Source organism: Lutra lutra, chromosome 8, assembly GCF_902655055.1.
Source record: "Lutra lutra chromosome 8, mLutLut1.2, whole genome shotgun sequence".
NCBI classification, from domain to species: domain Eukaryota; kingdom Metazoa; phylum Chordata; class Mammalia; order Carnivora; family Mustelidae; genus Lutra; species Lutra lutra.
The window spans coordinates 71,342,729-71,355,003 of NC_062285.1; positions in this window are offsets into that span (position 1 = coordinate 71,342,729).

Consider the following 12,275-nt stretch of genomic DNA (forward strand, 5'->3'; position numbering starts at 1 on the left):
TAATATTTTGACCAAGAAAGGATGCTGTACTTTGTAAATGCTTTTTCAGCACTTATTGAGAGTATCCTATGGTTCTTTTTCTTTCTTTTATTAATGTATTGTATCACATTGATTGATTTGTGGGTGTTAAACCAACCTTGCAGCCCAGGAATAAATCCTGCTTGGCTGTGGTAAATAATCCTTTTAATGTACTGTTAGATCCTATTGGCTAGCATTTTGGTGAGAATTTTTGCATCCATGTTCATCAGGGATATTTGTCTGTAATTCTCCTTTTAGATGGGGTCCTTAGTTTTGGGATCAAGGTAATACTGGCCTCATGAAATGCGTTTGGAAGTTTTCCTTCCGTTTCTATTTTTTGGAACAGTCTCAGGAGGATATGAATTAATTCTTCTTTAAATGTTTGGTAGAATTCCCTGGGAAGCCTTCTGGCCCTGGGCTCTTGTTTTTTTGGGAGATTTTTGATGACTGCTTCAATCTCCTTACTGGTTATGGGTCTGTTCATGTTTTCTATTTCTTCCTGGTTCAGTTGTGGTAGTTTATATGTCTCTAGGAATGCATCCATTTCTTCCAGAGTGTTAAATTTGCTGACGTAGAGTTGCTCATAGTATGTTCTTATAATTGTTTGTATTTCTTTGATGTTGGTTGTGATCTCACCTCTTTCATTCATGATTTTATTAATTTGGGTCCTTTCTCTTTTCTTTTTGATAAGTCTGGCCAGGGGGTTAGCAATATTATTACTTCTTTCAAAAAACCAGCTCCTGGGGCGCCTGGGTGGCTCAGTGGGTTAAGCCACTGCCTTCGGCTCAGGTCATGATCTCAGGGTCCTGGGATCGAGTCCCACATCGGGCTCTCTGCTCAGCAAGAAGCCTGCTTCCCTCTCTCTCTCTCTCTCTCTGCCTTCCTCTCCATCTACTTGTGATCTCTCTCTGTCAAATAAATAAATAAAATCTTTAAAAAAAAAAACAAACCAGCTCCTAGTTTCGTTGATTTGTTCTACTGTTCTTTTTGGTTTCTATTTCATTGATTTCTATTCTGATCTTTACTATTTCTCTTCTTCTTCTGGGTTTAGGCTTCTTTGCTGTTCTTTCTCCAGCTCCTTTAGGTGTAGGGTTTGGTTGTGTGTTTGAGATCTTTCTTGTTTCTTGAGAATGGCTTATATTGTTATATACTTTCTTATCAGGACTGCCTTTGCTGTGTCCCACAGATTTTGAATTGTGTTTTCATTTTCATTTGTTTTCATGAATTTTTTAAATTCTTTGAATTTCCTTGTTGACCCATTCATTCTTTAGTAGGATGCTCTTTAGCCTCCATGTATATTGGAGTTCTTTCCAAATTTTCTCTTGTGATTGAGTTCTAGTTTCAGAGTGTTGTGGTCTGAAAATATGCAGGGAATGATCCCAATCTTTTAGTACCAGTTGAGATCTGATCTGTGACCCAGGATGTGATGTATTCTGGAGTATGTTCCATGTGCACTAGAGAAGAATGTGTATTCTGTTGCTTTGGGATGGAATGTTCTGAATATATCTGTAAAGTCCATCTGGTCCAGTGTGTCACTTAAAACTTTTATTTCCAGGCACCTGGGTGGTTCAGTGGGTTAAAGCCTCTGCCTTCAGCTCAGGTCATGATCTCGGGGTCCTGGTATTGAGCCCCACATCAGGCTCTCTGCTCAGTGGGGAGCCTGCTTCCCCCCTCTCTCTGCGGGCCTCTCTGCCTACTTGTGATCTCTGTCTGCCAAATAAATAAATAAAATCTTTTAAAAAATAAAAAATGAAACCTTTATTTCCTTGTTGATCTTTTGCTATATTATCTGTCCATTTCAGTGAAGGCGGTGTTGAAGTCACCTACTATTATTGTATTATGGTTGATGTGTTTCTTTGATTTTGTTATTAATTGGATTGTATAATTGGCTACTATACCCCATGTTAGGGGTATAGGTATCTAAAATTGTTAGATCTTCTTGTCGGACACACCCTTTATGTATGATATAGTGTCCTTCATCATCTATTATTATATTCTTTGGTTTAAAAATCTAATTTGTCTGATGTAAGGATTGCCACCCCAGCTTTCTTTGGATGTCCGTTAGCATGCTAAATTGTTTTCTACCCCCTCACTTTAAATCTGGAAGTGTCTTTGAGTCTATGCTTTGTAGACAGCATATTGATGGGTCTTGGTTTTTTATCCATTCTGATACTCTGTGTCTTTTGTTTGGGGCATTGAGCCCATTTACATTCAGGGTAACTATTGAGAGATATGAATTTAGTGCCTTATATTGCCTGTAAGGTGACTATTACTGTATATTATCTCTGTTCCTTTCTGGTCTACTACTTTTAGGCTCTCTCTTTGCTTAGAGGACCCCAGGCAATATTTTCTGTAGGGCTGGTTTGGTGTTTACAAATTCTTCTAGTTTCTGTTTGTCCTGGAAGCTTTTTTATCTCTTCTATTTTCAATGATAGCATACCTGGATACAGTATTCTTAGCTGCATGTTTTTCTCTTTTAGTGCTCTGAATATATCATGCCAGTCCTTTCTGGCCTGCCAGGTCTCTGTGGATAGTTCTGCAGCCAATCTAATATTTCTATGATTGTATGTTACATACCTCTTTTCCTGAGCTGCTTTCAGGATTGTCTCTTTGTCACTGAGACTTGTAAGTTTTACCATTAGATGAAGGGTGTTGACCTATTTTTATTGATTTTCAGGGGCGTTCTCTGTGCCTTCTGGATTTTGTTGCTTGTTCCCTTTGCCATATTGGGGAAATTCTGTACTATAATTTTCTCCAATATACTTTCTGCCCCTCTATTTCTTCTTCTGGGACCCCAATTATTCTAATATTGTTTCATCTTGTGGTATCACTTATCTCTCAAATTCTCCCCTTGTGGTCAAGTATTTGTCTCTTTTTTGCTCAGCTTCTTTATTATCCATCATTTGGTCTTCTATATCACCAATTCTCTCTTCTGCCTCATTTATACTAGCAGCAAGAGCCTCCATTTTTTTCTATTGCACCTCATTAATAGCTTTTTAAAATTTCAACTTGCTTAGATTTTGGTTCATTTATTTCTCCAGAAAGGGAAATTATTTCTCCAGAAATGGATTCTCTAATATCTTCCTTTTTTTTTTTTTTTTAGCCCAGCTAGTACCTTGATAATCATCATCCTGAACTCTAGATCTGACATATTACTAATGTCCATATTGATTTGGTTCCAATCATTGGTACTGCCTCTTTTTTTTTTCTTTTTCTTTTTTCTTTCTTTCTTTCTTTCTTTCTTTCTTTCTTTTTTTTTTTTTTTGTCTCTCTCGTGGTGAGTTTTTCTGCCTTGTCATTTATCCAGATAAAAACAGATGAATGAGGGGACAAAATATTAAAAGGGTGGCAAAGACCCCAGAAAAATATATATGAAGAGAGAGAGAGAGTTTGACTTCTTCTTTGCCAATTTAAATACCTTTTATTTCTTTTTGTTGTCTGATTGCTGTTGCTAGGACTTCTAGTACTATGCTGAACAACAGTGATGAGAGTGGGCAGCCTTGTTGTGTTCCTGATCTTAAAGGGAAGGCTGTCAGCTTTTTCCCATTGAGAATTATATTCTCTGTGGGTTTTTCCTAGATAGATTTTATGAAGTTGAGGAATGTTTCCTCTATCCCTATACTTTGAAGCATTTTAATCAGAAATGGATGCTGTATCTTGTCAAATGCTTTTTCTGCATAAATTGAGAGGACCATGTGGTTCTTCACTCTTCTCTTATTGATTTGTTGTATCACTTTGATTGATTTGTGAATGTTGAACCACCTTTGCATCCCAGGAATAAATCCCACCTGGTCATGGTGGATAGTCTTTTTAATGTACTGTTGGATTCTATTAGCTAGGATCTTGTTGAGAATCTTGGCATCCACATTCATCAAGGATATTGGTCTGAAATTCTTCTTTTCAATTGGGTCTTTGCTTGGTTTGGGGATAAGGTAATGCGGGCTTCATAGAATGAGTCTGGAAGTTTTCCTTCTGTCTCTATTTTTTGAAAGAGCTTCAGGAAAATAGGTATTATTTCTTCTTTAATGTTTGTATAATTCCCCAGGGAATCTGTCAGATTCTGGGCTCTTGTTTTTTGGGAGGTTTCTGATCACTGCTTCAATATGGTTACTAGATATTGGTGTACTCAGGTTGTCAATTTCTTCCTGATTCAGTTTTGGAAGCTTATAGGTTTCTGGGAATGCATCCATTTCTTCTAGGTTGCTTAACTTATTGGCATATAGCTGTTGATAATAATTTCTGATGATTGTTTCTATTTCTTTGGTGTTAATTATGATCTCTCTCATTTCACTCATAATTTTATTAATTTGGGACCTCTCTCTTTTCTTTTGGATTTTTTTGGCCAGTGTTTTAATGATCTTATTGATTCTTTCAAGGGACCAGCTGTTAGTTTCATTGAGGTGTTCTACTGTATCCCCAGTTTCAATCTCATTGATGTCTGCTCTAATCTTGATTATTTCCCTTCTTGTGTGTGGGGTTGGCTTAATTTGTTGTTGATTCTCCAGTTCCTTTAGGCATAAAGAGAGTTGGTGTATTCTGGATTTTTCCTTTGTGTGTGTGTGTGGCTTGGATGACTATGTATATCCCCCTTAGGACTGCCTTTGCCATATCCCATAGGTTTTGACCCAATGTGTCTTCATTCTCATTCTCTCTTTGCAGATGACATGATACTTTATATGGAAAACCCAAAAGACTTCACCCCAAATCTACTAGAACTCATAGAGCAATTCAGTAATGTCACAGGATACAAAATCAATTTACAGAAATCAGTTACTTTCTTATACATTAACAATGAAAATATAGAAACGGAAATTAGAGAGTCAATTCTATTTACTCTAGCACCAAGAACCATAGGATACCTGGGAATAAGCCTAACCAAAGAGGTAAAGGATCTGTACTCAAGGAAACTGAACACTCATGAAAGAAATTGAAGGAGACACAAAAAGATAGAAAAGCATTCCATGCTCATGGATTGGAAAAATAAACGTTGTTAAAATGTCCTCACTGCCTAGAGCAATCTATACTTTCAATGCCATCCTGATCAAAATCCACCAGCATTTTTCAAAGACCTAGAATAACAATCCTAAAATTTGTATGGAACCAGGAGAGATTCTGAGTTCTGAAGATGCCCTTCAATAGATGAATGGATAAAGAAGATATGGTCCATATATACAATGGAATATTATGCCTCCATCAGAAAGGATGAATACCCAACTTTTGTATCAGCATGGACGGGACTGGAAGAGATTATGCTGAGTGAAATAAGTCAAGCAGAGATAGTCAATTATCATATGGTTTCACTTACTTGTGGAGCACAAGGAATAACATGGAGGACATTGGGAGTTGGAAAGAAGTGTGTTGGGGAAATCAGAGGGGTAGACGAACCAGGAGAGACTGTGGACTCTGAGAAACAAACTGAGGGTTTTGTATGGGTTGAGGTTGGGGGCTTGGGTAAGCCTGGTGGTGGGTATTAAGGAGGGCATGTATTGCATGGAGCACTGGGTATGGTGTGTAAACAATGAATCTTGGAACACTGAAAAAAATTAAATTAAAAATATATATATGCAAACCAAATCAGAAAAGACCCAAAATCAGGGGCAGAAGAAAGGAGGAAAGATAAAAAAATAAAAATAAAAAAATATATATTAGACTGGTTAATAGAACAGAGCCATTGACTTGATGATTTTGGGTATGTTCTGGTCTCTTAGAAGAAACTACCTCCCAAAATTTTAAAGAAAAAAAATACGTATACCAAAAATAAGGTTAAATACAATGAAGGGATAAAATGTCTATAACAATGAAAATTTAAACAGATTTTTTTTACCTTTAATCATTTTTTTTAATTTATTTTCAGCATAACAATATTCATTGTTTTTGTACCACACCCAGTGCTCCATGCAATCTGTGCCCTCTCTAATACCCCCACCTGGTTCCCCCAACCTCCCACCCCCCCCACCTCTTCAATCCCTTCAGATTGTTTTTCAGAGTCCATAATCTCTCATTGTTCACCTCCCCTTCCAATTTCCCCCAGCTGCCTTCTCCTAACTCCCCATGTCCTCCATGCTATTTGTTATGCTCCACAAATAAGTGAAACCATATGATACTTGACTCTCTCTGCTTGACTTATTTTACTCAGCATAATCTCTTCCAGTCCCGTCCATGTTGTTACAAAAGCTGGGTATTCATCCTTTCTGATGGAGGCATAATACTCCATAGTGTATATGGACCACATCTTCCTTATCCATTTGTCTGTTGAAGGGCATCTTGGTTCTTTCCATAGTTTGGGGACCGTGGCCATTGCTGCTATAAACATTGGGGTACAGATGGCCCTTCTTTTCACTACATCTGTATCTTTGGGGTAAATACCCAGTAGTGCAATTGCAGGGTCATAGGGAAGTTCTATTTTTAATTTCTTGAGGAATCTCCACACTGTTCTCCAGAGAGGCTGCACCAACTTGCATTCGCACCAACAGTGGAAGAGGGTTCCCCTTTCTCCACATCCCCTCCAACACATGTTGTTTCCTTGCTAATTTGGCTATTCTAACTGGTGTAAGGTGATATCTCAATGTGGTTTTAATTTGAAACTCCCTGATGGCTAGTGATGATGAACATTTTTTCATGTGTCTGATAGCCATTTGTATGTCTTCATTGGAAAAGTGTCTGTTCATATCTTCTGCCCATTTTTTGATATGATTATCTGTTTTGTGTGTGTTGAGTTTGAGGAGTTTTTATAGATCCTGGATATCAATCTTTTGTCTGTACTGTCATTTGCAAATATCTTCTCCCATTCCATGGGTTGCCTCTTTGTTTTGTTGACTGTTTCCTTTGCTGTGCAGGAGCTTTTGATTTGATTAACAGATTTTTTTAAAGATATTGAGGAGATAAAATAGTTTAAAAAAAGTTAAAATAGGAAAGAGGAAAGGTTTAAAAAAGTAGAATAAGAAAAAAATAAAATTTCAAAAATGTAACTTTGAAAGACAAAGGGTCATGGGGAAAAAAACCATGAATTCTATGCATTGCTTTCCCATAGCTCTGGAGTTCCACAGTTCTCATTGACTAGTGAATTTGGTCTTCACTGGATGTTCTTGCTGATCTTCTGGGGGAGGGGCCTGTTGCTGTGAGTCTCAAACATCTCTGTCTGAGGCAGAATTGCCCTATCCTTGCCAGGGGCCAGGCTAAGCAATCTGCTGTTGTTCGCTCTCAGGAGCTTTTGTTCCCTGAATGCTTTCTGTACAGCTTTGGAGGAGGAGAATGAAGATGGAAGCCTCCCAATCTCCAGCCTCATTGGAGTCAAGAGCTCTGGGCCCCAGCCCTCAGTGAGCCCTCAGAGAAGAGCTGTCAATCCCTCCCGTCTCCCTGGTCTCCGGCCTCACTGTGAGCTCAGCCAGCCTGTGATGGAGCATTTCTATCCCTGGTGCAGCCCCCGTTTGGAATCTCCAAACCCAGCAGATTCTTGCAGCATGCTCCCACACTACTCCTCCTGGAGGAGGAAGGAGGAGGTCTTCCTGGATCTCCCATTTATGGGGTCCTTGCTCGAAGAGCAGTGGCTCAACTGTGCCTCAGATCATGGTTTAAGGTAATCCTGAGCTGCGAGCCCCCTCCTCAGTTCCATCTCTGTAGCTGGCTTCCATGCTCCAATACCTGGGAGCTCTGCCACTCTCAGGCACCCCTGATCTTTTTGTGACCCCATGGGTCCTGAGACCACAGTGTCCCCACAAGGGCTCTATCTTCCACTTGGTCTCTGGAGTGACATCCATCAGTGGAGTAGACTTCTAAAAGTTCTGATTTTGTGCTCCACTGCTCCACTTCTTGCCAGGAACTGATCTTTCCCCCTGTGTCTCTCTTCCCATCAATTTGGATTCACTTCTCCACACATCCTAGCTTCCAGAAATTGGTCAATTTTCTGTTCCTAGAATTGCTGCTCTCCTTCTCTTCTATCTCCTGTTGTGTTCATAGGTGTTCAGAATGGTTTGATAACTATCTAGCTGAACTCCTGGGACCTGATGATATTTCAGTCTCTTACTCCTCCACCATCTTGTTTCCTCCTCTGTCAGAAAGCTTTTGCACCAGTCCCTCAAAGAAGCATCTAAAGGAGTAGGTAAGTATATGGGTAATCTTGCCTCTGACAGTCTTCCCTGGAGTCACCTACTTCCTGTTGGGAACATGAGAAATTCAGCAAGTAAGGAAGTACCTTCCCTCCCTCCCTCCCAGGGCAGACCCCATGCATTAATACAATAGAAAAACACTGGCCCTCCTATACTAAAGCATAAAACTGACTGCATCAAGAAGGATGCCTGTTGGGCCCAACTGGAGCCAGTCTCATCTTCAGGGATTCCCTGAAATCAGGTAGCACTGGTTGGGTCTTCTATTAATTTCACTCCTTCTAGCATCTCCCCACATCCCATGGGAAGAGATGGAGCAGGACCAGAGGATGTCATGTCAGGCATTCTCTTGCCTCAGAGATGTATTTTCCCTGTTGCTCTTTGAATGAACAACGCTGTTCTTACTGTTGGATCTACAAAAATGTAGATCCTACTCCTTGGCCTAAACAAGACTCCATAGGGATCAAACAAACAGGACAGACACCAGATTCAGGCATAGCCACATAAAAGCAAAACTACAGGTGCCTAGGCACAGTTCTAGATGCTGGGCACAGACAGTTCTGGATGGAGAGAAATGAGTATCAAGGAAGTCTTCCAGAAGACAGTTTTAAAGGAGCAGCACACTGCTAGCCTGAAAGGAAGAAGAATTCTCTGTACCAATGAAATGCGTAAGGCTCAATTTAATTTAACATGAGTTTATTAAATGGTCATTATGTGCCTGGTCCCCAGCTGATGTTCTTTAGGAGTGAACAGGATACACTACTTACCTATGGTCTATAATCAGGAGCAAAAAAAAGAAAAGAAAAGACAGACACAGACAACTGTGCTATGCTATTTTTTAATTTCAGAATTATTGTATAGTTGACATATATAATTTTAAGATATTTAATTTGTACAAAGTCTTAATTTGTTATGCATATAATTGTGAAATGATTCATTATGATTCGTCTACTAGAAAGCACTAACGATGGTACTTTTATCTACATGTTTCATTAAATGACGGGGCACCAAACAAAGGGGCACCTTTGTTTCTCTCACTTCAGCTTCACAAATGAAGAGGCTTCAACTGGAGCTTTGGTGTTCAAAATGTGGTCCCTGGACCAACAGCATCAGCATCACCTGCGAACTTGTTAGTAGTACAAGTTCTGGGCCCCACCCAGACCCCCTGAATTCCAAACACTGGGGAGAGGACCCAGCAATCTGTTTCCATAAGTCCTCCAGGTGTCATGGCACCCCCTGAGTTTTGAGCACCAGTGAGCAGAGTACTATTCCTGGCCACTCTCCCCAGGGCCCTCTCTCACTGGGACCTTGATTAATGAAGTGACAACATAACACTGAGCATACCCAGTTAGCATCTTCCAATGTTTTGTAGGTTTTCTTTTTTTGTTCAGAACAAAACTGCCCACTGGACACATGCAATCCAACCTGCTCATAAAGGACAAAAAATAAAGAAGTCTCTCTCCTGTGGTGATAGGCCAGAGACACTCAGCACTACTTGTGATGAGTAATTCTGTTTAATTTAATGATGTAGGATTAGCAAGTCAACTAGGCTACAGATCTACAGCTGACAGTTTAGTCATCTGTCACTATGCCATGATTATCAATAGGTTCCAGACACAGGAGGGGGAAATGGGGTGTTAATTATTGGACCTCTACAGCTCCAACAATATGTTCTAGTGAAAAGTAGGCAGGATGCAGGTTCAAATCATGTGCAGTAGAGAGACCTAGTTAAGAGAAAAAAAGGACAGAAAACTAGAGTAAATCCTAGAAATTTTTAAGGAAATAAAACCAGAGAAATGACCATTGTGACCTCTCCTGCTACACATAAATAAGCAGAGCATAGAAACTACTGATTGCTTTGTTGAAGGTCACAGTGCTACTTAGTGGTGGAAACAGGAAGAGAACCCAGGACATGTGGCTCTCAGCTGTGCACTTTCTGAGCAGGTGGACCAAAGCAGACAAAAATAAAGAAACCTTAAAGTCCAAGAATGAAGATTTCATTAAGAGAAATCCCAACCCAGGGATTTTCAGCATTGGCAGTTGGTTCAAAGCCAAAGTGCTTTGTGTCCAGGATAGAGCTCTGGCTCCAATTCAACTACGCATGCTCTTTTGTCCCCTCACACAGCCAAGGCTCAAGCTATACAGCCCACTCTGTGTGCTTGGAACATGGCTTCCTTTTCCTGGTGTTGTTCTTTCTGCCTAGGGTCTCTACCGGACACCCATATGTGGCAAATTCTATCCGTGAAGCAAGCCAACTCAAAAGCCATTCCTCTACAAAGTCTTCTCTGATTTCCCATCAACCTTCTCCTCTGTGCTAGCCACAAATGATCATCCTCCACTCTGAATTCCCAAGACTCTTTATTTGTATGTTACTTATGACAACACTCCCTTTGTATTAGAATATAAGCTGCTTAAGTGCAGAGGCGATATTTCATCTTTTTTTTTTTTGTCTTTTTCTACTTTCTTTTTTTTTTATGTAAGTATAATGAACATGCAGTGTTGATGTATTACTCACTGGTGTACAATACATGATTCATAATTCCACATGTGTTTCAGTGCTCATCAAGATTAGTACTCTTAATTCCCTTTATTTTAAATCACTCATTCCCCTACCCATCTCTCCTTTGGCAACCACAAGTTTGTTCCCTTTATTTAGCGGTCCAGGGTGTTGTGGTTTTGTTTTATTTTATATTTTATTTTTGGTATTGCTGTTTGTATCTCTTTTTTCTTTTTTCAATTTATTTTTTTATTTCTTTAAATCTACATTAGAGTGAAAACATATGGCATTTGTTTTTCTCAGACTGACATACTTCAATTAGCATTATACCCACCCAGTTCATCCATGTTGTTACAAATGGCAAGATTCCATTCTTCTTTATCGCTGAGTCCATTGGATATACATATAGACCACATCTTGTTTATCCATTCATCTATTGATGCACACTTGGGTGGCTTCCATATTCTGGCTATTGTAAATAATGTTGCAATAAACATAGGGGTGCATAAGTCTTTTCAAATTCATGAAACAAAAACACTTCTGTACAGAAAAGGAAACCATCAATAACAAAGAAAGGCAACCTACTAGAGAGAAGATATTTGCAAATCAATGAGGGGTTAATACTCAAAAATACATAAAGAACTTATACAACTCAATATCAAAAAAGCAAAAATCCAGTTAAAAATGGGCAGAAGACTTGAATAGATATTTTTCCAAAGAAGACATACGAATGGCCAACAAACACCTGAAAAGATGATTAGTCTTACTAATCATCAGAGAAATACAAATTATTACTTTATGTTGTCTAACTGAACATAAAAAAATTAAACATATTAAACTCTTTTTTAAAAATGTAATAACAGCTTTTTAGTAAAGCTTGAAGTCAGGCAACATGATGCCTCCAGTTGTGTTTTTCTTTTTCAACATTTCTTTAGCAATTCAGGGTCTATTCGGGTTCCATACAAGTTTTAGGATTGTTTGTTCCAGCACTTTGAAAATGTGGGATGGCATTGAAAGTATAGATTGCTCTAGGCAGTATAGACGACATTTTAACAATGTTTATTCTTCCAATCCATGAGCAAGAACTTTTGTGTCTTCTTCAATTTCTTTCATGAGTGTTCTGTAGTTCCTTGAGTAGATCCTTTACCTCTTTGGTTAGGTTTATTTCCAGGTATCTTATGGTTCTTGGTTCTTAGTGCTATAATAAATGGAATCAATTCTCTAATTTCCCTTTCTATATTTTCATTGTTAGTGTATAATAAAGCAACTTATTTCTGTACATTGATTTTGTATCAACATGAACAGGACTGGAGGAGATTATGCTGAGTGAAATAAGTCAAGCAGAGAGAGTCAATTATCATATGGTTTCACTTACTTATGGAGCATAAGGAATAACATGGAGGACTTCGGGAGTTGGAGAGGAGAAGTGAGTTGGGGGAATCAAAGGGGGAGATGAACCATGAGAGACTGTGGACTCCGAGAAACAAACTGGGTTTTGGAGGGGAGAAGGGTGGGGGGTTGGATGAGCCTGGTAGTGGATATTAAGAAGGGCACGTATTGCTTGGAGCACTGGGTGTGATGCATAAATAATGAATCCTGAAACACTGAAAAAATAAAACAAAATAAAATAATAAGAAAATAAAAAGTGTAATCAGATG